This window comes from Colobus angolensis, unplaced genomic scaffold (genome assembly GCF_000951035.1).
Source record: "Colobus angolensis palliatus isolate OR3802 unplaced genomic scaffold, Cang.pa_1.0 Scaffold56, whole genome shotgun sequence".
Taxonomy (NCBI): domain Eukaryota; kingdom Metazoa; phylum Chordata; class Mammalia; order Primates; family Cercopithecidae; genus Colobus; species Colobus angolensis.
The window spans coordinates 13,081,945-13,105,105 of NW_012119154.1; the positions used below are offsets into that span (position 1 = coordinate 13,081,945).

At 41.1% G+C, this 23,161-nt stretch overlaps 1 protein-coding gene across 4 annotated transcripts in view; it reads left to right on the plus strand.

The window, feature by feature from the left end:
* The first annotated feature begins 481 nt into the window (after positions 1-481).
* The window catches only part of IL1RAP (interleukin 1 receptor accessory protein), a 149,568-nt gene continuing 126,888 nt past the window's right edge, over positions 482-23,161 (plus strand). For all 4 annotated transcript variants that reach the window (XM_011961617.1, XM_011961620.1, XM_011961618.1 and 1 more), the window contains exon 1: positions 482-650. The gene's annotated coding sequence lies outside the window, so the exon portion shown is untranslated. The remainder of the gene's footprint in view (positions 651-23,161) is intronic.

The window sequence follows — 23,161 nt, forward strand, 5'->3', positions numbered from 1 at the left end:
GTGCCGGCGGCACAGGGTGGTTGCGAAAATCGTGTAGTCTGAATCGATTCAAGGCCTTGCAGCAGGATTGCTAAATACGTCGAGACAGGAAGAAAGGGCAGGGTGGCACCGATCTCAACTGCCAGAGCACGAGCTTGCAATGAGCACATGTGTGCGCCTCGGTGTGTACTGAGGGGCGTAGCTTCCCACAGCGCCTGGCAGCGTGCCAAGCTGCGCTGCAGGACTAACCCTCTCCTTTCCCAGCGCCCTCAAGCCCGCACAGGCGGCGGCAGGGAGCCGAAGGGGCCGAGCGCAGCCTTGCATCCGTCCGCAGGCGGACGCGGCGCAGCTCCTCCTCGCGGCGGGCGGGACCATCCAGGGCGCCGCCCCGCGGCCGCAGCTCCTGCAAGCCCAGAGCCCGGGTGGATCGCGAGCCAAGGCGGCGGGTGGAGCCTGAGCCGTGAGGCCGTGGCCAATCGCGCCGCTCCGGGGGAGGAGCCCCAAAGGGGGAAAAGAAAGTGCGGCGGAAAGTAAGAGGCTCACTGGGGAAGACTGCCGGAATCCAGGTCTCCCGGGTCCGCTTTGGCCGGAGGCGCGGAAAGCAGCAGTGCCCGGCGACACTGCACCCATCCCGGCTGCTTTTGCTGCGCCCGCTCAGCTTCCCAAGAAAGGTGAGTCTCGCGCCGCCGTGAGGGCTCAGAAGTCACCGAGCCGTAGAATCTCAGGGCAGATGAATTCTTAGAGATCGTATCGTTAAACCCTCCTACTTTACAGAGGAGGAAACTGAGGCACAGAACGAGGCAGCGGCTGGGATAGGTCATATTGCTAGTCAGGACTGTAGCCCGGATTCGAACCCAGACGTTCAGAGACCCATCTTTGCTTTGCAGGCATTTAAGTAACGCAGTTGTGGGACGTCTGCTCGTTGCCGCCCCCATCCTCAGCGTTTTGAGGGATCTACCCTTGTTTTCCTCCTCACCGCCCCCTCCCCGCTACCACCCCCCGCCCCCATCTCCGCCTTGGTTTCTCCAGACCGCTGCTGGAAGCTCTGAGGCTAGAAGGAAGCGGTGTGTCCCAGCATGCTCGCTCGGTATCGCGTCGCTCTCAGTCCAGAGCTGTGACAGCCTGGGAACATGCTGCTTGCAGCCTCACTCCCTCTTCCCTTGACCTGCTTTCGCAGAAAGATGCCCCTGCCCAGGGCGTCTTACCAGCTTCTGGAGGAGCACTGGGAGAGGGGAGGGAGGCCCGGGCGCCAGTGACCTCCTATGGTCCTGTTTCTTCCCAGCCCCGGAGGAAGCGGAGCTAGTGTGGGGTAGAGGGTGCTCCTCACTTGGGAAGAGCTGACTTCATGGAACCGTAGAGCCCCTTCCCTCTTCTAAATATTGGGAGGGAGCAAGGAAGCTGGGTTAAAGAGAAAATCACAAACGTAAAAGCAAACTTCTGCTGTTTCCTTTAAGAGCTAGCCCTCAGCCTGTCTTCCTTCCACCTTCTGGTTGTGAAATTGTGAACCAGGGCGCCACGCGAAGCATTTTGCTGCTGTGCTGTACAGATCCCTGGTTTAGCTACTGGATGAGAAAGAGGACTTGGGTTTTGACTCCAGCTCTGCCATGTATTAGCTGTGTGAACTTGGGCAAGTTATCCCACCTTTCTGATGTTGGGTTTTTCTTTTCTTTTTTTCTTCCTTCCTTTCTTTCAGCCGCAAAATGGAGATTTATAATGGTCACAATGAACCCTTTGGGTAGTTGGGAGGATGAAATGGGATGATTCAAGCAGCATGTTTAGCACAGTGCCTGGCCTGGCATCTGGTTGGTTCAAAACTGATGGCAACTATTTTACATATTGTTACATAGTAACCTTGCAGACAGTGGGTTTTCAGAAAGGTGATTTCATACTACCTTAGAGAGGAGTTTAAAAAAGAATCTGTAAATGTGGTGACTTCCTTCTTTTGAATTTGAGCAGCTCTTTCATGATAAGAATTTTCTGAATGTTGTCCATGTGTGATGTGGGTCATGGGTGCTGAGCTCGAAATGTAAAATTGATGTTTCTCGGTGATGTGAATTTCCTACTAGTTTTTAGGTCAAACTTCAGCCCTGATCTGAGACATCCTTTATTGACAGAGAGGGTCTTGAAATGGATGAGAGGCAGAAAGACGAGAAGAGAAAGTTGGAAGTTGCAGCTATGTTACAGATTGTTCTAAGCCTTCTATCCTTGCTCTCTTAGGTCAGCCGAACAACCTTACATGTTTCATCTAGTATCAGAAAACAACCGAATTCTCATATATTTCTTTTGGATTGTACAGAGATGCTGCTAAATGCAGAGCCTTCTGGACACAAACTTGCCTTACTTAAACAGGAACACACAGACATTCACATGCCCACACTAGTCTTCCTGTATTATTGGTATTTTTAAATTAAATGGATTCCCTCCTACACCCTTACCCTACTTGTAACAATTGATTTTATCCTGATGGACTTCATGCAGTGATTTACTACTATCTACTGGCTTTGCCATGACTCCTTAAATTGAGTGTCCAGCATTTGTAGTTGGCTGCCTCCTTCACAGTCCATAGCATTTGTATGCAGTATTGATAAGTGCTTGAGAACAGGCTGTGATACATCTTGATGGAAGATAAGAGCCCAGTGGTGCCCACTTAGGTACTTCCCACACCAAGCATCAGTAAAGAATGGGATCACCTGCTTCCATCAGCTTGTTCCGTGTACATGCATTGGGGTGAGCTGGCTGGGATACGTCTGAATGTGTGCCTGAGAGACAGGGGCCTTGTGGGGGAAAAGGAAAATGTTCAAAATAAGGTCAGATCGTGAGGATAGAAGGGAAATTAAAAGCTAATCCCCTTGGTTCTGGTTCTTCAAAGAAAGGTTGGTCAGTTATACCAATATCTTTATATAGATTATTACTTGTTACCAAAACCATATATATGTGTAGAACTTTAAAATTTCCAAAGTGCATTCTGCGTATGTGATACTCCTTGTTACTCTCAATAGCCCTGGGAGGACATGGAAAGAATATTAATAGAGGAAGGAGCCCAGGTTTTGTGGTCAGACCTACTTGATTTCAAATTCCAGCCCTCATGCCTGAGTAGTTGGGTGATATTGAGCAGTTTATTTAATCATTTAAAGTTTCTGTTTTATCCAGTTCTAAAATGGAAAGAAAATGCTTAGCTTAAAAATCTGTATAAGGAATAAATGCAATAGAATAGTGTCAAGTACATGTAGTGAATAGGTGCTCATTAAATGATATCTCTTCTTAGCTAGTCTGAATTTATTGAGAACATATCTGGAATGAGACGCAGAGAAATGAAAAGTTGCTAGAGGTCATGTGTTAGTATGTTTTAACTCTGGGAATACGGTTCACACCTTTTCATATCTAGTTCAGGGCATTTCGCATCACACTCTTTCCTTGCCAATGAGATATTAACAATTTACTTCAGTTATGAAGTTGACCTTATTTGTCCTGTTATTTCAGGATATCATTTTTGTTGAAAAGTGGGTATTTCCTTGCTAAGAGAACAATCCTTAAGCACAGTTCTGTAGAGTTTAGTGGGGCCGACTATCATAAAAGGGTATTTAAAGCAATGGTCTCTAAGACAACCTTCCTACCTTCCCGTGTTTGATGTAATACACCTTTGATTCCTAAGAGAAAGGGTACTAACTAAGAAGACAAAGTACAGAATTATGTCGCTCTTTTCTTCCTGTTGTGAGTGGTTTCTTCCCTCTGCCATCCTCATGCTACTTCAAAGGCTGGGAAGAAGATTGAACAATGAATATCACAAGTGTCCGTAGAATTATTCAACTTTTTTTTGACAATTTTGTGGATACTAAGTAGAGTAAACAGAACAGTGTGCAAAAGTGGCATTTGCAGAAAGAGACCACTGCTTCCTGGTGGTGCTGATGACTTGTCTGGAGTTTCAGTCCTCCTGGTGGAAAGTGATGGCTGCAGGCTCATGTAGGAAGATGAAGGGATCTGTTTCTGGCCCAAGCAGTGGGGCTATTCATCTACTGAGACTTCTTGTAGGCTGCTAGATCCCTCTTCTTTGTAGCAAGCACACAGGCTTGCAAACACAGTTGTAGAAGAAACTTTTTTGCTCTTTGCTTTTGGCATTTTGGAGCATATGTTTGCTCCCATAGGTAAGCAGTTAACATCATCTTACCTGGCTCAGTTAGGAAAGCAGAATGTGGCTTGAGGAAATCAGAGGACGTAGAAAAAAACAAAGATTATCTCCAGCCTATACACAGCTTCATTTGTTGATCAACTTCATCAGGCTTTTGCTGGTGACACAGATGTAGGATCTGGTGAGTCACCGTTGCCTTACCCATGAAATATTAAAGAGAGCCACCTACTGTGCTCTTTGCCCCTTTTGGAAATTGTTCAGTGTAGAAAAAAAAAAAAAAAGAAGAAAAGAAAAAAGAAGAAACACCAAAGAACAGGAAGCTTACAGAACATTTGGTAAGTGATATTTTGGTGGATAAATTCAGGTTAGCCATTCATTTGCTGCTTTTTTTTTTTTTAAACTAGAATGGATGGTTTACACTGATAGGGTTGTTAGGAGACATCCCTTTGCATCCCTTTGGTCTGACTTTATTCTGACTCTCTCTAGCAGCTGTGGTAGTGTGGATTTTGAGAGTCTGGCTGAAATCCGAGGCAAGTTATTCTATGATGATCTTTTGGCTCCGCAGCTAGGAAATAGGGACACTGATGCCTGCTTAGAAGCTTAACTCCCTATTTATTTCAGCATCTTATTCATAGAAAACATTTAATAAACACTGATTCTGTCTTCTGCCAACAACTCCTTCAATGTATTAGTCTGTTAAATTATGATCATCAAAATTTAACAGCCACTCTTTACTTGTCTCCATGATTATTTGTGCTGAGTGTCTTAAATATATCATCTCATTCAATCCTCACAATAATCCTGTGTATTTTTTTTTTAGGAAACTGAGGCTCATAGAGTTACGTAGCATGGCCTATGTATTAGTCTGTGTTCATGCTGCTGATAAAGACATACCCAAGACTGGGCAATTTGTAAAAGAAATAGGTTCACTGGACTTAGAGTTCCACATGGCTGGGGAGGCCTGACAATCATGGCAGAAGGCGAGGAGGAGCAAGTCATGTCTTACATGGATGGTGGCAGGCCAACAAAGAGAACTTGTGCAGAGGAACTCTCGTTTTTAAAACCATCCGATCTTGTGAGAACCATAGCACAGGATTCAATCCTACCTCACATGATTCAGTCATCTCCCACTGGGTCCCTCCCACACCATGTGGGACTTAAGGGAGCTGCAAGATGAGATTTGGGTGGGGACAGAGACCCAAACCATATCAGCCTATGTAACAGCACAAAGCAAGACGTGATGCTGAGACTCATCTATGCATTTTATTCTAGAGTTAGGAAAAACTTCCAATTGTCCCACCTCTGGACTAGAACTGAGGACTTAGACTAAAACGAATGACCTATCCAGCCATCATCCTACATCCTCATCCTGGTACTACCTTGCCTGTGACTGAGAAATATCTTTACCTTTGGACCTAAAATGTGGGAGAGCTCAACTCGATGATCTCTAAATTTCTTTTGCTATAATGCATTGTGTATCTTTAAGATTCCTTTCAACTTTGAGATTCTGTAATCACATCTATTTGCAAAAGTTAAAGCTAAAATGGAGAAAGGGGAGTAAAAAGAAAATGCTCTTATTGTTTTATTCCCTGGAGATGTATTTTTCTGAACAAACAAAGATGGTCAAGAGAAGTCAGCATTTCATCAGCACATGTATTTTTGTCATTTCATTTAAACACAAAAATAACTTTCAGATATATACTATTATTTGCCTTTTACAAATGAAAGAACTGAGGATCAGAGAGACTTACGGACTTGCCCAAGTTTTCCCAATTAGTAAAGATTGGAACCTGTGTGTGCCTGAGCGCAAATCCTTTTGGTCCACTGCAGCATATTTACTAGATACCACACCATGAAATCTGGAAACTCATATAACCAGATTTGTGAATGCCCCCCTCTGTATTCTCACACCACACTACCTCAGCTTCTGTCTTCTCCTCTTCTTTTACTCTTTCCTTTCCAAACATACTGCTCCAATCCTTTCTTGATTTTCTCCAGCTCACAAAACCCCTTTAAATGCATATAACATCTTCTATCTCTATTGTGAATTTTTTTTTTTAGTGTGGTCCAGGAATTTGTAATTTGTGCCTTTGTTTTTGTTCATCTCCATTGGGCACAGGGCAGAATAAGCCATGCCATCAGCCGAGACACTTTCAAATGTCTCTATCTATCTAATCTGTGCGTCAGTCATCTTTCTATCTAGCTCTATTTATTAGTGAAATTAAAGAAAGATAAAGCATTTTAAGCCCCTAGCTCTTACTAGCTGGCACCTAGAAGGGACTTGGTAAATATTCATTCCTTCCTCATCATTCAGCACTGCTGTTTACCCAAATCATTACTCATTTAATGAATCTCAGATGGAGAGGGGGAGTATGTTGAGTAGATGCCCCAGCTGGTCGAAGAGAATGTGCCACAGTTTGGCAAACAATTGGGATGGTAAAGGATAGGAAATGAATGTGATATTTACCTTAAAATATCAGCTGAGAATATGGTTTATTCTGCCCTGTGCCTAGCACAGTAAGTCATATGTAAAAAGTGCAAAATTGAATGATATGATGATGGGTTCATATTATGTCAGTAGGTCCAAAATTGACTTTCTGGATTTCTCATGCTTTATCAATAATATTCGTTATGTCAAAGTTTGCCTCTACAGACTAGTAAAGTAGTTTTAATTTCATTTAATTTTGTGGTCACAAAATCAGACAATGATAAGGAGTCGTAGGCTCCAAGAAGGTTAGACATTAATGGCTCGATGATGGGAAGACCCGTTTCTGTCCTAATCATGAAGGGCGTTTTGCAGAAAACACACTGAAGGATGATGCTGAAGTGCATTTTTGCATATGCTTACAGCAAGACCGGTGTCAAGTGTCATACATAAATTGCCAGAGAGAAAGTAGGAAGTTTCCATTGAAGTGGGCAGCTGCAAGGAGCTTCGATCTCAAGTTTTCTAAAAGCATTGAAGAATTTACATCAGTTCAACTATTATTTGATATAATTGACATCAGTTGAACATAAGAACAGGTAACCTTTTATGTCTAGTTTATATCCAGCAGATGCTTGTGATTTCTACCTTTCTGGCATAAAAGTCCTCATGATTACACTGGCTTCCTCCTCTGCCAATCAATGCTAATGGCAACAGAAATGAGAAGCAGTCATTTTATAAGCGTTATGTCTGGAAATGTTCCTTTCGTTGATAGCAGTTTATTAACGCCAGTATGGTTAGATGCCCTGGCAACTTAAAATTGTGTTTGCTTAATATAGTGGACATTGACGTCAGACTTACCTGCCTGGGTTTGACTTTGGCCTAATTATTTGGTCTCTCTTTGCCTTATTTTTATGATCTGTAAAAATGGGGATATTAAAACCTGTCTTGTCAGGCTTTTGGTAAGTGTCAATCATATGCCATGACATTTGTTAAGAGCCTTGTGCATAGGGATTTTAACCTCTATTACAATTAACGACAGCAATGAGAATGGTTCCATTGCATGCCCAGATGGATACTAAGTTAGAAAAAGGTCCAGGTTTAAATAATAAATTTTTTGTTTATATAGAACTTTAAGTCTTCAACATGCTTGTTATTGTATATACAAATGTGTACACATATAACATTTTCCTTTTTACAATAATTCTGAGGTAATCAGGGCAGGTGTTGCTAACGTTTTACATCCTGGGTCTCAAAGGGGCTACATATTTACTGTGGCCAAGCAGCTAATAAGTAGTAGAACTGGGACTTGGACCTTAGTTTTCTAATTCCAGGATTATGGTTTTTTTTTTCCTCCATCAACCATGGTCCTGGTTAGTTGCTTTTCCTTCTCCAGACTCCTTGCTTTCACCCTGAAAATGAGGAATTTGGAAAATATTATGTCTAAGGTAGAGTGTTTTATAAATCTCTGACTGTAGAACAATGTCTTAGGAGGTATCTCATTGGCCTCTGTGAGAATTACAGCTGAGCACTGCACTGAGAGTCACTTCCATAAAGACCCCTTTAGGTCCTTAAGGATATGATTCTACCACATTACTCTGACCTACACACCATTCCCCACCTGCCCCATCCCCTTCAGGACCCAGGTTTGGGGATGGGAAGAAAAAGTAGATGACTCGGTTAGGCACATGTGCATTTAATATTTGGGAAATGAAAATAGAACCTTTCTTTTAAAAAAAAGCAAGTTTTGTATCACCATTAATCTCCATAGTTTTCTACAACAAAATAAAGGATAAAATGTTTCGCTTTAATTTGGATTCTAGCATTATGAGTACACATGTTCTGCTGTCTTCTTTTGAGCTTTTAGTGCCCACAGAAGAAGCTTGACTCTCATTAAAATGTGAGTTCTTTCTGTTTATAGAAATGATGGAGACTTGAGAATGATAATACACACTAAACAGCAGTTTTCTGGAAGATTATACTTCAGTTTCCCAATTACAGAGTGAGACAGTGGTGGGGGCAGCAGATTGAATGGAGAGAGTAGATAGTAAGAAGTAGGCTGGCTTCAGAATCAGGGCTGGGTTTGAATTCTAGATACTGCATGCTTAGCCTGTCCAGACTTAGTTTTCTCACTGTAAAATGGTAATAAACATCTCCCTCCCTTCCTTCCTTCCTTCCTTCCTTCCTTCCTTCCTTCCTTCCTTCCTTCCTTCCTCCCTCCCTCCCTCTTTTCCTCCCTCCCTTCCTCCCTCCCTTCCTCCCTTCATTCCTCTTCCTTCTTTTCTCTTCCTTCCTTCCTATTCTCTCTCTCTCTCTCTCTATTTATTAGTAAGGTTCAAGTAAGATAAAATATATTAAGTCCTTAGCTCTTAATAGCTGGCACCTAGAAGGCGCTCAGTAAATATTCGTTCCTTCCTCTTCATTCAGCACTGCTGTTTACCCAAAGCCTCTCTCATTTGATGAATCTCAGATGGAGAGGGGGTGTATATCAAGTAGATGCCCCAGCTGGTCTAAGAGAATGTGCCACAATTTGGCAAACAATTGGGATGGCAAAGGATAGGAAATGAATGTAATATTTATCTTAAAATATCTCAGAATCTTTCATGTGTAGGAGAAATTACACCAGTGATAAATTGCAGTGCATGGATCCTTTACATCACAATCATGTGGATAGCTTCTGAAATCAGCGGATATCTAGGATTTCTGCACTGAAATCTAAGAATCACTGGATTAGAATTTTCAATACTGAGAGGCAGGATATTGTGGGGGTTTGAATTTGGGTTCAAATTCTCCTCCCTCAGTGTAAACCTAATGAAGTTATTTAACATTTCTATGTTATTCATTGAGTTGTGGGGAGAAGTAATTTAATATATATATAATATATGAAGTGCCTAAAATACAGTTTTACTGTATAAGCCAGTTTTTGAAATACCTTTCATGACTTTGTTTAACTTATATTTTATTTCTTCTCTGACTGAATGTCCTAGATAGCTACATGGATAACTCTTTCATTTGCTTAAAGTCTTTGTTCACGATCTTCTCAGGGAAGGCTACTTGGATTGCTTGAATTTGCATGGTGTGGGGTAGGGGAAGCAAGAATAGGGCTGCTTGCTCTCTGAAATCCTGATCTCTCTTACCATACTTTTGTTTTTCCTTTATTCTGTGGCATTTGTTACCTTATAAGCTTACACATACTATTTTATTATTTAGTCTGTTTTTAAAATTTAACTTTTATTTGAAGTTCAGGGGTACATGTGCAGGTTTGTTACATAGGTAACCGTGTACCGTGGGGATTTGTTGCACAGATTATTTCATCGCCCAGGTATTAAGCCCAGTACCTATTAGTAATTTTTCCTGATTCTCTCCCTCTCCCACCTGCCGCCCTCCAATGGGCCCCAGTGTGTGCTGTTTTCCTTTATGTGTTCATGTGTTCTCATTCAGTGCCCAATTCTAAGTGAGAACATGCAGGATTAGGTTTTCTGTTCCCGTGTGAGTTTGCTAAGGATAATGGTCTCCGGCTCTCTCCAGGTTTCTGTAAAGGACATAATCTCATTCCTTTTTATGGCTGCATAGTATTCCAGGGTGTATATATACCATATTTTCTTTATCCAGTCTACCACTGACAGGCATTTAGGTTGATTCCATGTCTTTGCTATTGTGAATAGTGCTCAGTGAACATACACATGCGTGTGTCTTTATAATAGAATAATTTATATTCCTTTGGGTGTATACCCAGTAATGAGATTGCTGGGTTGAGCGGTATTTCTCTTTTTAGTTCTTTGACGAATTGTCACATTGTCTTCCACAATGGTTGAACTAATTTGCACTTCCACCAATAGTGATCCTTTTTCTCTGCAACCTGGCCAGCATCTGTTATTTTTTGCTTTTTAATAGTAGCCATTCTGATTGATGTATGATGGTATCTCATTGTAGTTTTGATTTGCATTTCTCTAATGATTAGTGATGTTGGGCTTTTATTCATATGCTTGCTGGTTTCATGTATGCCTTTTGAAAAGCATCTGTTCATGTCCTTTGCCCATTTTTTTTTAAATGGGTTGTTTTTTCTTGTAAATTTGTTTAAGTTCCTTCTAGATGCTGGATATTAGACCTTTGTCAGATGCATAGTTTGCAAAATTTTTCTCCCATTCTGTAGGTTTTCTGTTTGCTCTGTTGATCATTTCTTTTGCTGTGCACAAGCTCTTTAATTAGATCTCATTTGTCAGTATTTGCTTTTGTTGCAACTGCTTTTGGTGTCTTTATTATGAAAAATCTTTGCCCATTCCTCTGTCCAGAATGGCATTGCCTAGGTTGTCTTCCAGGGTTTTAAATCTTTAATCCATCTTGAGTTAATTTTTATATATGGTGTAAGGAAGGGGTTCGATTTCAATCTTCTTCATATGGCTAGCCAGTTACGCCAGCATTATTTATTGCATAGGCAATCCTTTCCTCATTTCTTATTTTTTATTTCACCTCCAATAGATTATAAAGTCCACAAGGACAGGGACACTTGATTTGCTCATTGCTGTATCCCAAGTGCCTAGAATAGTTTCTAGCAAATAGCAAATGGCCAATAAGGAGGCAATGATAAATAAAGAAGTGTGTGGATAGATGTTAGTGTGATTGTTTGTCCTCAAGAACTAGAAAGAGATAGAACTGGATAAGACAGTAAATTATACATGTAATATTGAAATAAAATTTGACATAAATGTATGCTCAGATACACACACATATATACACACACATACATATACATATGTATATGTACGTGTGTAAGTATGTATATTTGAAGTGTTGAGTATATATTTAAATATTGAAGTAATAATTTATGTCTATGTACATATATATGCATGTGTACGTGTATATATGTGTATGTAAAAATGAGTATAAGTATATATTTATCTGTATATTTAGGAGTTTTTCAAAGCTACCTGAGGAAACAGAGGTGTTGAAGTGTTTACTTGTTAGGTTGCTACAGCGACAGGGAGAAAGACGAAAATACGTACATATGAGTAAAGAGACAACAGACAAATACAAGTGATTTCAGGACAAGAAATGAAAGGCTAAGATTACAACAGCAGCCAACATTGGAGGGACGTAGAAGAGGGACAGTTTTTGAGTAGAGGAGTCAGCGAAGCGACCTCCGAGAAACTGACATTTGAACTAAGACAAAAGCCTGAGAAGGAGCCAGGATAGGCCTGAGGTTGTCACTGAGGTGGTGGGCCAAGTAAGAGGCAGTAAAGAGCTGGAAATAAGATTCTAAGATAGGCAGGGGCTAGGTCAGACTGGTCTTGCAGGCTATGGTGAGCAGTCAGGATTTTACACAAAGTGTAGCAGGAAGTCACTGAAAAGACAGAAGCAGGAGGATGACCAGGTCAAAGATATTTAGAGCCTTGAAAAGAGAGTGAGGGAAAATGGAAGACCTTATTTATAAGATGAGAAGACCAGCTCTCTGATTTCATTCTGTAGGAACTGTTATGAACAGATGAGAAAGACAATTTGGTTTTGTTGGTGTTTCATTCATAGCCTCTCATTCCCGTTAGAAACGCTTCAAAGGGGAAAACAAAAACCCAGCTAAAATAGGGAAAACCTATATACGTGTATGTGGCTTTGCTTTTTCTCAAATGACACCATTCTTATTTCCAAATGCATTAAGTAATGGATGGAAATGTATGCACTATTGCTCAATTCAATTCAGCTGGAAATTTTACAGTTCTTGTGTAGGTGTTTTATGTAATCAATTCCCAAAAACATTGAACCTAGAGCTATTTCCTTATGAAACTTCAGCTACCAGTTTCTGAAATCTGTTGTAGTGAAGAGTAAGCATGTGAAAGGCAAATTTAATTCCATACAAGGTCAATTTCTTCTTTCTGATTCTACAAGTTTAACTCTTCAAGAAGTAGCTTACAAGTCATCTCGTGCGCGATGTGTTTACTGGGCACATGCACATAGAATCTCATCCATGCCTCTTCATAATATGAGTTTAAAGTAGCTTGATAACATAGGCCAGGCTGTATTTCAAATTTTCTATAAATAATTTCTTTTTGAAGTCTCGGTATAACCGTATGTGGCAGGTGAAGTTATAATCACCATTTTACACAAGACAAAACTGAGACCTGGAGTCACAGAGTTGATCAGTGGTAGAGTCAATATTGGAAATTGAGCAAGCTTAAACATTATACTCTTCTGCTCTTTGATTGTAAACAGTAAACCTGCAAATTCATTCACCTCTATTTGTCCCACTCACTTTGTGGTACCTTATATGAAGGAATAGTTCAATAAGTGTATTGAATCAGTGAATTAATCCAGGACCTATTCTTTCAAGTATCATTTCATGAGCAGATAGTGATAAAAACGTGGGTTTTAGACTGAGACAACCTAGCCAGGCAGAAGGTACTCACTACCTCTGTGATGCGGTAAAATTACTAACATCTCTAAACCTGTTTCTTCATCTATGTTGTTGTCACAAACATAGGGCTGTTGTGAGGATTACATGAAGTATGCATGTAAAGCACTTAGCACAGTACCTGGGACATAATTAGAGCTAAGTCTATCTGAACCATTTTTATTATTTTTTGAACTAAAATAACCTCCCTAAACATGATTATAATTAGGTACCAGGCAGTTTTTTAGTTGTGCTTGTTTTATTAACTTTCTTTTAAAAATCAAAGCCAAAGATTCAATCATATAATCAGTGATGTTAATTTTGTTCCAGGGCTCATTCTGGCACCCTGCCCTCAGCAGGGTATGCAGTGTGGATTCTGAAAGGCCCTCTTATAGGAAGGAAGGCCAGTTCTGGAGAACAACGTGAGAGCAAAAGGTGCTGTGTGACCACCCTTTTTCCTTCATACATCTGACATAGCTACAGGCAGCACTTCCAACCTTGCCTGTCTATCTCCCCAGCCTGGATCTGCCTTGCTGGAAAGTTACTTTGTATTCCAGTCATGATCCCAGAGCATTTTGGGTGACAAGGGAAAAACAGGAGAAGACAAAGTTTTGCCCCAGATAACACTTAATGAGGTTAATTTACAGAACTTGCTGGAGGTTTAGGACCTAATATTGATCCTGCGCCTCTTCTGTGCCAGGAGCTGTGCTGAGTGTTTTAGTTTCACTATCTCATTCAATCTTTCCTGCAGTCATATACAAATTTTAAATTTTAGTCGTAAACCAAATTTACAACTAAAAAATAAAAATAAAAAGTCACATGCTTGACATGCTTGCCTCTGTGTGTGTTTCGCCAGGCTGTGGTGATAAAATCAAATATGTCTTGTGTTTTGCCACATTTTTCTTTGAAAGCAAATTGTGCAGGGTTGCAACACCTTTGGAGTCTCCGGGGATCTCCCCTGCAATGAAGACACGTTTGGCAGAGAAATGAGGCAAAGGTTGCGCGTGGAAGGCAGGAAGCTTCATTCCAGTTGACAGTTGACTTTGACCGGCAAGAAGCTGGTGACAAGGAGCTGAGTTCTATTTTGTGGATTACATTTGTTTGTTTCTTTGTAGGGACCCAATATGGTGCTTATTTACTTTTTTTTTTTTTTTTTTGCTTTTGTTCTTGTTGTGGGATGTTTAAAAGGTGTAACTTTTATCCTTCTACATTTTCCAAGTAAAGTTCAGATGTTTCGATGTTCCTGACACTATTTGATAAATTATTTTAAGGAAAGGTCTACACACACATACACACACACACACACACACACACACGAGAATGGTGCCTGATTCAGAATTGACACTCACTGTATATTTGCTGAATGAATGCATGAGAAAATAAATGCGTCTCCCTTTTCATCTTTCTCTCTCTGAGAATGGGAACTGCTGCAGGATTTTTTTAAATGGCAAGTTTCAATATATACCTTTCTTCTTAAATTTTTGCTTTAAGAATCATTTCAGAAGGAGATTATTCTAAAATACAGAGCATTACTTAATCTTAGTTATGCAGGACAGCTAATTGGAGTGGACTGTAATTCCTGTGGAATTTATTGAGGTGAGATCATTTACTCGTATACTAAATGGTCCCAGACTGATACACTGTTAAATTTGTGTAGTCTGATTTTCATAAATTTGCTGGCCTTTCTCGCTCTGATTGTCTGCTAGTTCTCGTTGCTTTCGGCACATCTGGCTCTCCATTCCCCGTACAATTGAGAGTTTCTGCTTTACTGTAGACTAGGGAGCTGGGTAATGAATTTGTTGGACTGGGTATGTAATAAGAATACATAGCTTTGAATGTGGACTAGAGAGACTCTTTTCCAAGGTAAGGAAGTTAAAAGTTATGGCCACTATAGAAACAGTCTTCATGTAAGTGAGGTGATACCACACATAGTAACGCTGGGTTTCAGTTGCCTGTGTTAATAAAATGGGAGTCTTGGTAGGGATAATTCATTTACTCTTTAGGACAATAAGCATTTTCTGAGAAACTTCCGTAGGCAAGATACAGATACAGAAGGTGAGATACAGAGAATTAAAAAAGCAAATATACAAACACAAATGAAAGATAAAACATACACAGGGGTTTATAATACAATTTATACTGTATTTCAAATAGTATGAGAATACATAATGTCCTTTGAAAAGATATATAAGGGAATAAAACATTTTGGTATTTCAAAGGAAAGACAGTTGTGTCACTCAGGAAGGGCTTTGGAAGGAAGTTGTATTTAAAGTGGATCTTAAAGTGATGGACAGGTCGGACATAGAGAGATTGCTGAGGAGAAGCGGTAAATCAATTATGGTCTGATCGGGGTAAGTGAATGATATGGATTGTGCGATTTCTCAGAGAGAGTTACAATTGTGGGAGAAACTGGGCAACTGAAGGCCTAGGGTGGGATATTTGGGAGATCGGAGAACAGTTAATCCTCAGAAGGCACTGGTTAGGAAGTCTGTTGAAGTCTGTTGCCTCTGCCTGTGGTAGGCAGACAGTCAGAAGTGAAATCTGGATGTGATGTGGAAGAGGATGGATTGGAGCCCCTGAGTCTCTAGTTTGATGATATAGGTGTTCTGCAGAAGAGACTGGTGCCCTTAGCCATGGAATTTCACATCTGCCTGGCTTCAGGCTTGGAGGAGCTTAAAGGGAAGATCTAGCAGGAATTGAAAGAGCAGTGGGCAGCCAGGTGCAGTGGCTCATGCCTGTAATCCCAGCACTTTGGGAGGGCCGAGGCAGGCAGATCATGAGCTCAGTAGTTCGAGACCAGCCTGGTCAAGAGACCAGCTTGGCCAACATGGTGAAACCTATCTCTACTAAAAATACAAAAATGACTGGGCGTGGTGTCTCACGCCTGTAATCCCAGCACTTTGGGAGGCTGAGGCGGGCAGATCACAAGGTCAAGAGATTAAGACCACCTGGTCAACATGGTGAAACCCCATCTCTACTAAAAATACAACAATTAGCTGGGTGTGGTGGCGGGGGCCTGTAGTCCCAGCTCCTTGGGAGGCTGAGGCAGGAGAATCGCTTGAACCCGGGAGGCGGAGGCTGCCGTGAGCCGAAGATCGCAGCGCCATTGCATTCTAGCCTGAGCGACAGAGTGAGACTCTGACTCAGAAAAAAAAAAAAAGAAAGAAAAAGAAAGAGCAGTGGGCATGGCTGCTGCCCCATCTAGGAGGTGAGTCAGTGATCAGCAACATGTTGAGCTGCAGTACTACCTAGAGGCCTAGACAGACCCTCTGAATAAAGTTCTCTATGGGTAGCCCTAACTTGGAACCATAGAGAGTAAGGAATTCTAGGAAACATCATTCCAGTTTAACTATTTTGGCACAGTTAAGAAACAGAAGCGACTTTTGTCTTAGAGGAAAGGGAAGATAATGAAAACATAAAGTGAAGGAGGGAAACAGGAACCTTCCCTGGAGAGAGCCCAGTTTGACCGGGAGATGATGTGTGAATACATCGTCATTGAATGCAAGGAGGCACTGTTTCCTGAGGACATTAAATGCTCTGTTAAGAAATTCATACTTAATCGTATAAGACACAGAGACACACTGAATATTCTTGAGTAAGGGAGGGGCATTATCAGATCTGTATTTTAGATCTCACATTGGGTGTCAACGCTTAGAGAGGGAATAAGTGGGGCAACTAATGAGGATTCTATTATAATCATGAGGGTGGAAAATTTGCATTCCCAGGACTTTCTTCTGTTCTTACTTAAGGAGGTGACCCAGAGTCATCATAAGATGTTCTGGACCATTCTGGGAATTAAAAATGCTAGTGTACATTGCAAGCCAAAGTGATTTCACCTATGGCTGCCATTGTCAACTCTAATGCTCTTATGGAATGCCTAGATGACTCTTCTTAAAAACTCCGTGGTAAGTTTGCTTCTAGTAGGTGAAGAACAAGGAGAAGCATATATGCAATTAGAACATCGGCTTAAACGAAACTGGCTTATGCAATCATGTCAGTATCATTTTGAGAGGAGAGATCCTATAAAAACAAATAATTCTTACGTAGTAAATTAAGACTTTGGGGCTTTACTGAGTGGTAGCAACAGTATTCCCTTATGTGTATCCAAATGCCCAACAATTTACAAACCACTTACATGTTCATTATCTCATTTGATTTGATAACTGCTCTGCAAGGTCAGTTTTATCTGAATTATTACAAGTGAAAAAACTGAAGCTCAGAGGTGGTGATGACCATCAAGTGGCCACTTAGCCCCTGATGATTCAAGAGCTCTTTGGTGTTCTGTGTATTCAAAGGGCACCATGCTATTGCTCACCTTCCCATTTCACTCTGTGCACCACTGCCTGGTAATCTTGGGACATATCTTTGTTCACGCTGTGTCCATGTTCTAAATCCATTCATGGCTGGGCGCTGTGGCTCACACCTGCCATCTTAGCACTTCGGGGAACTGAGGTGGGAGGGTCCCTTGAGCCTGGGAGTTTGAGGTTACAATGACTCTGGACTGTGCCACTGTACTCGAGCCTGAGTAACAGAGCAAGGACCTGTCTCTAATAATAATAATAATACTTTTAAAAAATCCATCCATCGTTTTTGGACATTCTCACTTTAAAGATCTCTTTCCACCCAAAGAACAGGCTTTTTGTAACCCAGGTGTTCCAATTTCAGCTGTTCTTTTTCCTCACTTTCCTGAAGTATTTTTACTGCCTTTTATCAAAGCACAGAACACCAAACATAGGGTAAAGAGGAAAGGGTTCTTTACAAAAGCATACCTGAGTGGATACCTTAACACCCTCAGGAAATCTACACATCTTTGAATTAGGTCATTCCATAAGTCTTCCCTGTCAGCACTTCCCGGCACATACTCCTGAATGTTTAAAAACCAACCATATCTCTTGGCTTCCTACTTGTCAGGACACAGCTGAACTTACTCAGTTGTCTTGACTTATTTAAAACACACACTTACAGTCAGTGCTGTATCATCTAAGATTTCAACAGCCAGCAGCAAGTGGATTAAGAAACCATAATATATCCTCTATTCAGTGCACCCTTGCAGGGTTTTGCAGGTTCTTCCCCACTAAAGAGATCCCTAGGGCACATCAAATCGGGTGACTACCCCAGCTTCTTGCTGTGGGGAATTTTGTAGTTAATGATATTGAGACATGGACTTAGGGGAACAGGAGGAGGCATATAGAAATCAAGCTTTCGCAGCTGCCATTAAATGGAGTACGTGTAATCGTTCTCAAAGAATACTAGATTGCTGGGGGCCAAAAAGGCTAAACCTCTGGCTTTGCGGAAAGGTCTTCGAGGAATATGCTGTGTTTATAAAGTCCACCAAACCTATCTGTAGCTGGCTTTCTAGTTCTGGCATAGTGCACGTTCTGGTATCATGCTGCTTCTCTTGCCTTGGTTCTTACACATGAGTTTTGGCCTCATTGCTTTTTACCAGATATGTGGGTTTTCTGCCTCCTAGTATTTGGTACAGTATGTAGGTCTTCTAGTAATGAGGGGAAAAAGGATAATAGCTAACAAATTGAAGTGCTTACTGTGTGCCAGGTGCTGTACAAAATTACCTCATATCATCTTTCTTTTTTTTCTTTTTTTTTTGAGATGGAGTCTCGCTCTGTGGCCCAGGCTGGAGTGCAGTGGCGGGATCTCAGCTCACTGCAAGCTCCGCCTCCCGGGTTTACGCCATTCTCCTGCCTCAGCCTCCCGAGTAGCTGGGACTACAGGCGCCCGCCACCTCGCCCGGCTAGTTTTTTGTATTTTTTAGTAGAGACGGGGTTTCACCGTGTTAGCCAGGATGGTCTCGTTTTCCTGACTTTGTGATCCGCCCGCCTGGGCCTCCCAAGGTACTGGGATAATAATCTTATCTAATTCCATGTGAGGTGCTTTACTGACCCTGTCCACCAATAAGGAAATTAAGACTCAATGTGGTTAAGTAGCTTGTACAGCTGTGGGGAAGGACCTGAGCCCAGGTCTATATGACTCTAAAGCTCACGATGAAAGCGTGTGCTTTGCCTCCATGCTCTGAGGCGTGCCCTGTATCCCATGGCTCCTGTCCAGCTTGCTTACACTTGCAGCTGAACATCTGCTAACAGGTGTTTAGTTACTACTCTGATGTGCCTGACAGTTCCCTAGAAGCTCAGCTTGGACTAAGCCAGCCCATTTGCGTTTCTGGCCTCTTGTTGCTTCCTTTTTCAATTTCCTTTTTCGGCTCCGGCAGGTGGGAGATGCCTTAATCAATCCATGATAGTTCCTTCTGTTTTAATGACATTCTCATTTCCTCAGTATGTTTTCCTCACTTTGAGGGTTGGAGAGGGGCGTAGGGGAACTAATACTTTCGAAAAGCCCTGGTCTCCTGGTTTTGAAAGTGAGTTCCACGAAGTTATGGCAATGCTGCTTTGAAATACTGGGACCGCCTTACTGAATGCCCATAGGTGTCTGAGAAAGAGGGAAGCACAGGCCCAACATGGCTCGAAAGACCTCAACCAGGATAAGCAGGTTGATGTGACAAGAGATTTGGGTCCAGATCAACATAAAGAGACATTTATTACAATTAGGGCCGCATGAAAACTAAATTAGTAATGACTTCCCCATCACTAGAGATATTAAAAGGGGGCCTAGACATCTACTTGGCAAGGATGTCACAGGGAGATTTGAATATTGGAAAAAGGAGTTTGAATCAAAATGACATTTAAAGGCCTTTCCGGCCTTGAGATTCTGTCTTGAATTCACTTAGAAACTTTATATTGGGAATAAAGGTTTCCCCTTGTTACAATTAACACCAACTAGTGATGTCTCCTCCCCCCTCCCCCCTGTGCTTCCCGTGTCCGAACAACTACTCGATTTAAGAAGGGGACTTAGGATGAGGAAGGATGTGGTTCCTTCCCGCTTGGCAGCACTCCGTGTCAGAATGGAAGACTTGTGTCTGGGCCTGGCACGGTTCCGTCAGGCCCTCTTACCAGCCCAGTCGTGTCTGTGACCAGAGCACGTGGGAGGTGCACATCCGTGTAGAGAAACCTCCCACTGGCTGCCAGCCCTGGATTTTTGAAATAATTCCTAATGAATGCAGTCTTGCCCAGGCCAAACCTCTTAGAGGAATGATGACACACCCTGAAACAAGTCCGAGTCAGACCAGACAAGCATCCCCTGAAAAATACTCCCTTTGCAGTTGGCAGCATATGAGAAAGCGTCTTTGAGAGTCGTTTCTTCTTGCCGTCTCAAAGGAAAGCCGCTTGCAGGCCAGGATGTCAGGAGTGAAAAACTCCTTTTTTTTTGTTTTTTCTATTTTCTTTCTTTTCTTTTAATTGGCTTACAACTCATCTGAAAGCTCTGCTAGTCAAATATGATAATCCTTTGATTTAATGTCAGGATTGAGACAGTTCCCTGGTTCTTGAAGGAAAGAGTGTTGCAATGATAGGAAGTCTCCAGCCGCTGATTAACAGCTTTGATTTGAAAGAATAAAAAGAAAGATACAAAAACTGGCAGTGGGTTCTACCGATCAGTGCTGCAACTAAGAATGGACAGTGTTTTTCAATTAAATAAGACGATCTTTCCCCTCAGGATTTACAGAGACTTCCATAATCTCCAACCCACTTCTTTTTTTTTTTGGTTAATGTAATGTTCCAGCTCAGTATGCTTTGCTCAAATCTATCTTGTTAGGATATTTCAAACTATGAAGTTTCATGCCTTATAGAAAAACTTCAGAAATTCACCAGATATTTTAAGTCAGGTCAGTCCAGCTGTTCCCAGGAAATAAAGATGTTAAGAACTTCATAGCTGTAAGGAGTCCTCAGAGATCCGATCCAGTGCTGCCTATAGGACGTTGGGCCAAGATTTCCCATGTACACCATAAATCTTCACAAAGTCATGGGAAAAGAACAGCAACTTCAGCTCCTTTTGCAGCCTGAGCATTGCTTCTGGGCCCAAGTAGCTGTCTTCTCTTGATATAGGACCGCTGGCTGTTCAGACATGACTCTTTTTCCTGGATACAAATGGTATGTTATTTTTAGGGGGCAGTTATATTTCTTAGTAGTTTTCAGAGTTGGTAGACAGGCCTGAACTGGGAATCAAAAGCCATCTTCTCACATTTCCACTAGTGAGTTACTGACCTCATGAAAGTCACCTCTCTTTCCTGGGCTTCTACTTCCCAAATAGTGTCCCAAATAACATTATTGACTTCTGAGGTCCTTTCTGATTTTCTAGATGTCATCTGGATAGGAAGATAAAGTGTAAGAGAATTTAAAAAATAAAAAAATCCAGCAAAGTGAAGTGTGGGGCTTAGGAAAATCCGAATCCTCTATTTAAAATATGTCTCAGAAAGCCTTTGCAAAAAAGGTCCCAAATAAGGAATTTTAGTCTGTACTGTGTATTGCAGAGTATATGGATTTCCCATATTTGCCTGGTTTCTATTTGCTAAGAGCCGACTAGAAACATGAATAATAGTCATGAGGAAGTTTAAGATGATCAAATTCAGTTTACTCGCTTTACGTATCAACCCTGAGGCCCCTGTTCTTGAGGCACACTGCAACTTGAACTCAAGTCTCCTGCCTGCTTGTGCAATGTGCTTTCAAGTACACTGCCTACTCTGTTTATTTCGCAATGATGAACACTTAGAGAAACAATCAAGCTATGTTTTGAAAGTTAGTTGATTCAAAACAATAGAGTTTAGTGGTTAACCAAACAGAAGCAAGAAGATTTGCCAGTTTTGCATATGTGTGTGACTTAGTTTCCCCATTATCCACGTGTTAAACATAAGTTCTTGTTTGTACAGCTCTATTCCTGGCCAACAATTAATGCTATTATTTTCTCTTGGGTTTTAGAAGATCTACCTCCTCAAAACAACAACAACAATTAACTATGACTTATAACTCACTCTCAGCTCCCCAGCAGGGCCACTTACATTCACATTTCTGATCACAATATTTCTTAAGGTAAATCTTCAGTTCTCTGAAAATGTTAAACAATGAGTGTCTTCTAGTTCAAGTTTCAGTATGTAATGACCAATTTTGTAATTGTGGAGTAGCCACACACACAGTGGCATAAGATTCATGTATCCTGGCTTCATAGCTCAGATTATTTCCAAAAACCCACTGACGTTGGATCAATCATGCTACCTTTGTGCTTTTGTTTTTCTGTCTGTTTAGTGCTGTGGTTGGCCCAAAGTCTTCCTTAGGTCTCCTATGATCAAGGATCTTGTTTTAACTGGTTTGATAGGTTGTCTTTCTCAGGTGTATTCCATACTACACTGCTATCATATAGCAAATATCCTGAGAAATTATACTTTCATTAATTTGGGGCTGTGATTTTGAACATGAATTATTTTTCACTGTACATAAATGATGTTCCCAGAATGTGCTGAAATACATAAGACTCTAACATGAAATGGCCCCAGACCTCCATATGGCTAGTTTTTGCTTTTTGGCTTTCTTTTCTTTTTAGGTGTTAGTAGTTCAACTTTTGCACCTGCTATCAACATGCCTACTTGTAAAAGCCATTTGTCCTTCATGCAAGTTTGTGACTTTTTCTCTGCTTAACCATAAGGACTCAGATAACCAAGTTGTTATCTGAAGATCTATACAATAAATAAAGTTGATTCTTTTTACATTTTTTTAAAGCTGATACATCTTAGTTACCGTTTGCAGCTCTGGTTTGTCTAGTTGTTGGCTACTGGTATTTACTTGATAATTGACACTGTCTTGTAATTGAGTTACCAGCTGTTGAGGTATGACCATAGGCCTCTGATTTTGCAGGTCTCACTTTTCTCCTCTTTGGAGGTGTTCACTGGCCAGTAGACTCATTTCGTATTTTTACTGTGATCTTTTAGGTAGATGCTAGGAACCCTAATGATTTTTAAGTAATCCTGAAGAAAATTACCATAAGCCTAAATGTGGTTGAAAATGGCATTTTTTTTGGAAATAATCAAAATGCCATCCATAGGGACATGGTTAAATACACTATCATAAGCTAGACAATGTAATCATTTAGCCATTAAAAAGGATGTATAATCGATCACAATGCTATATATGTGTGAATTAGGGTGACAACCATGGTCTATGTTTTTCCTAATAAAGTATAATTTAAAAAACAAACAAAAAGAAATGTGATTACATAAACTCATCTGGAAAACATGTGAAAGATACATTACTAAATAAAATAAGCATCTTTTATATACATACATTCAATTTTTGTAAAAAGAGAAACAATTATATGTGAAAAAATGAAAGCATCTGAATGTAGTAGTTATATATGG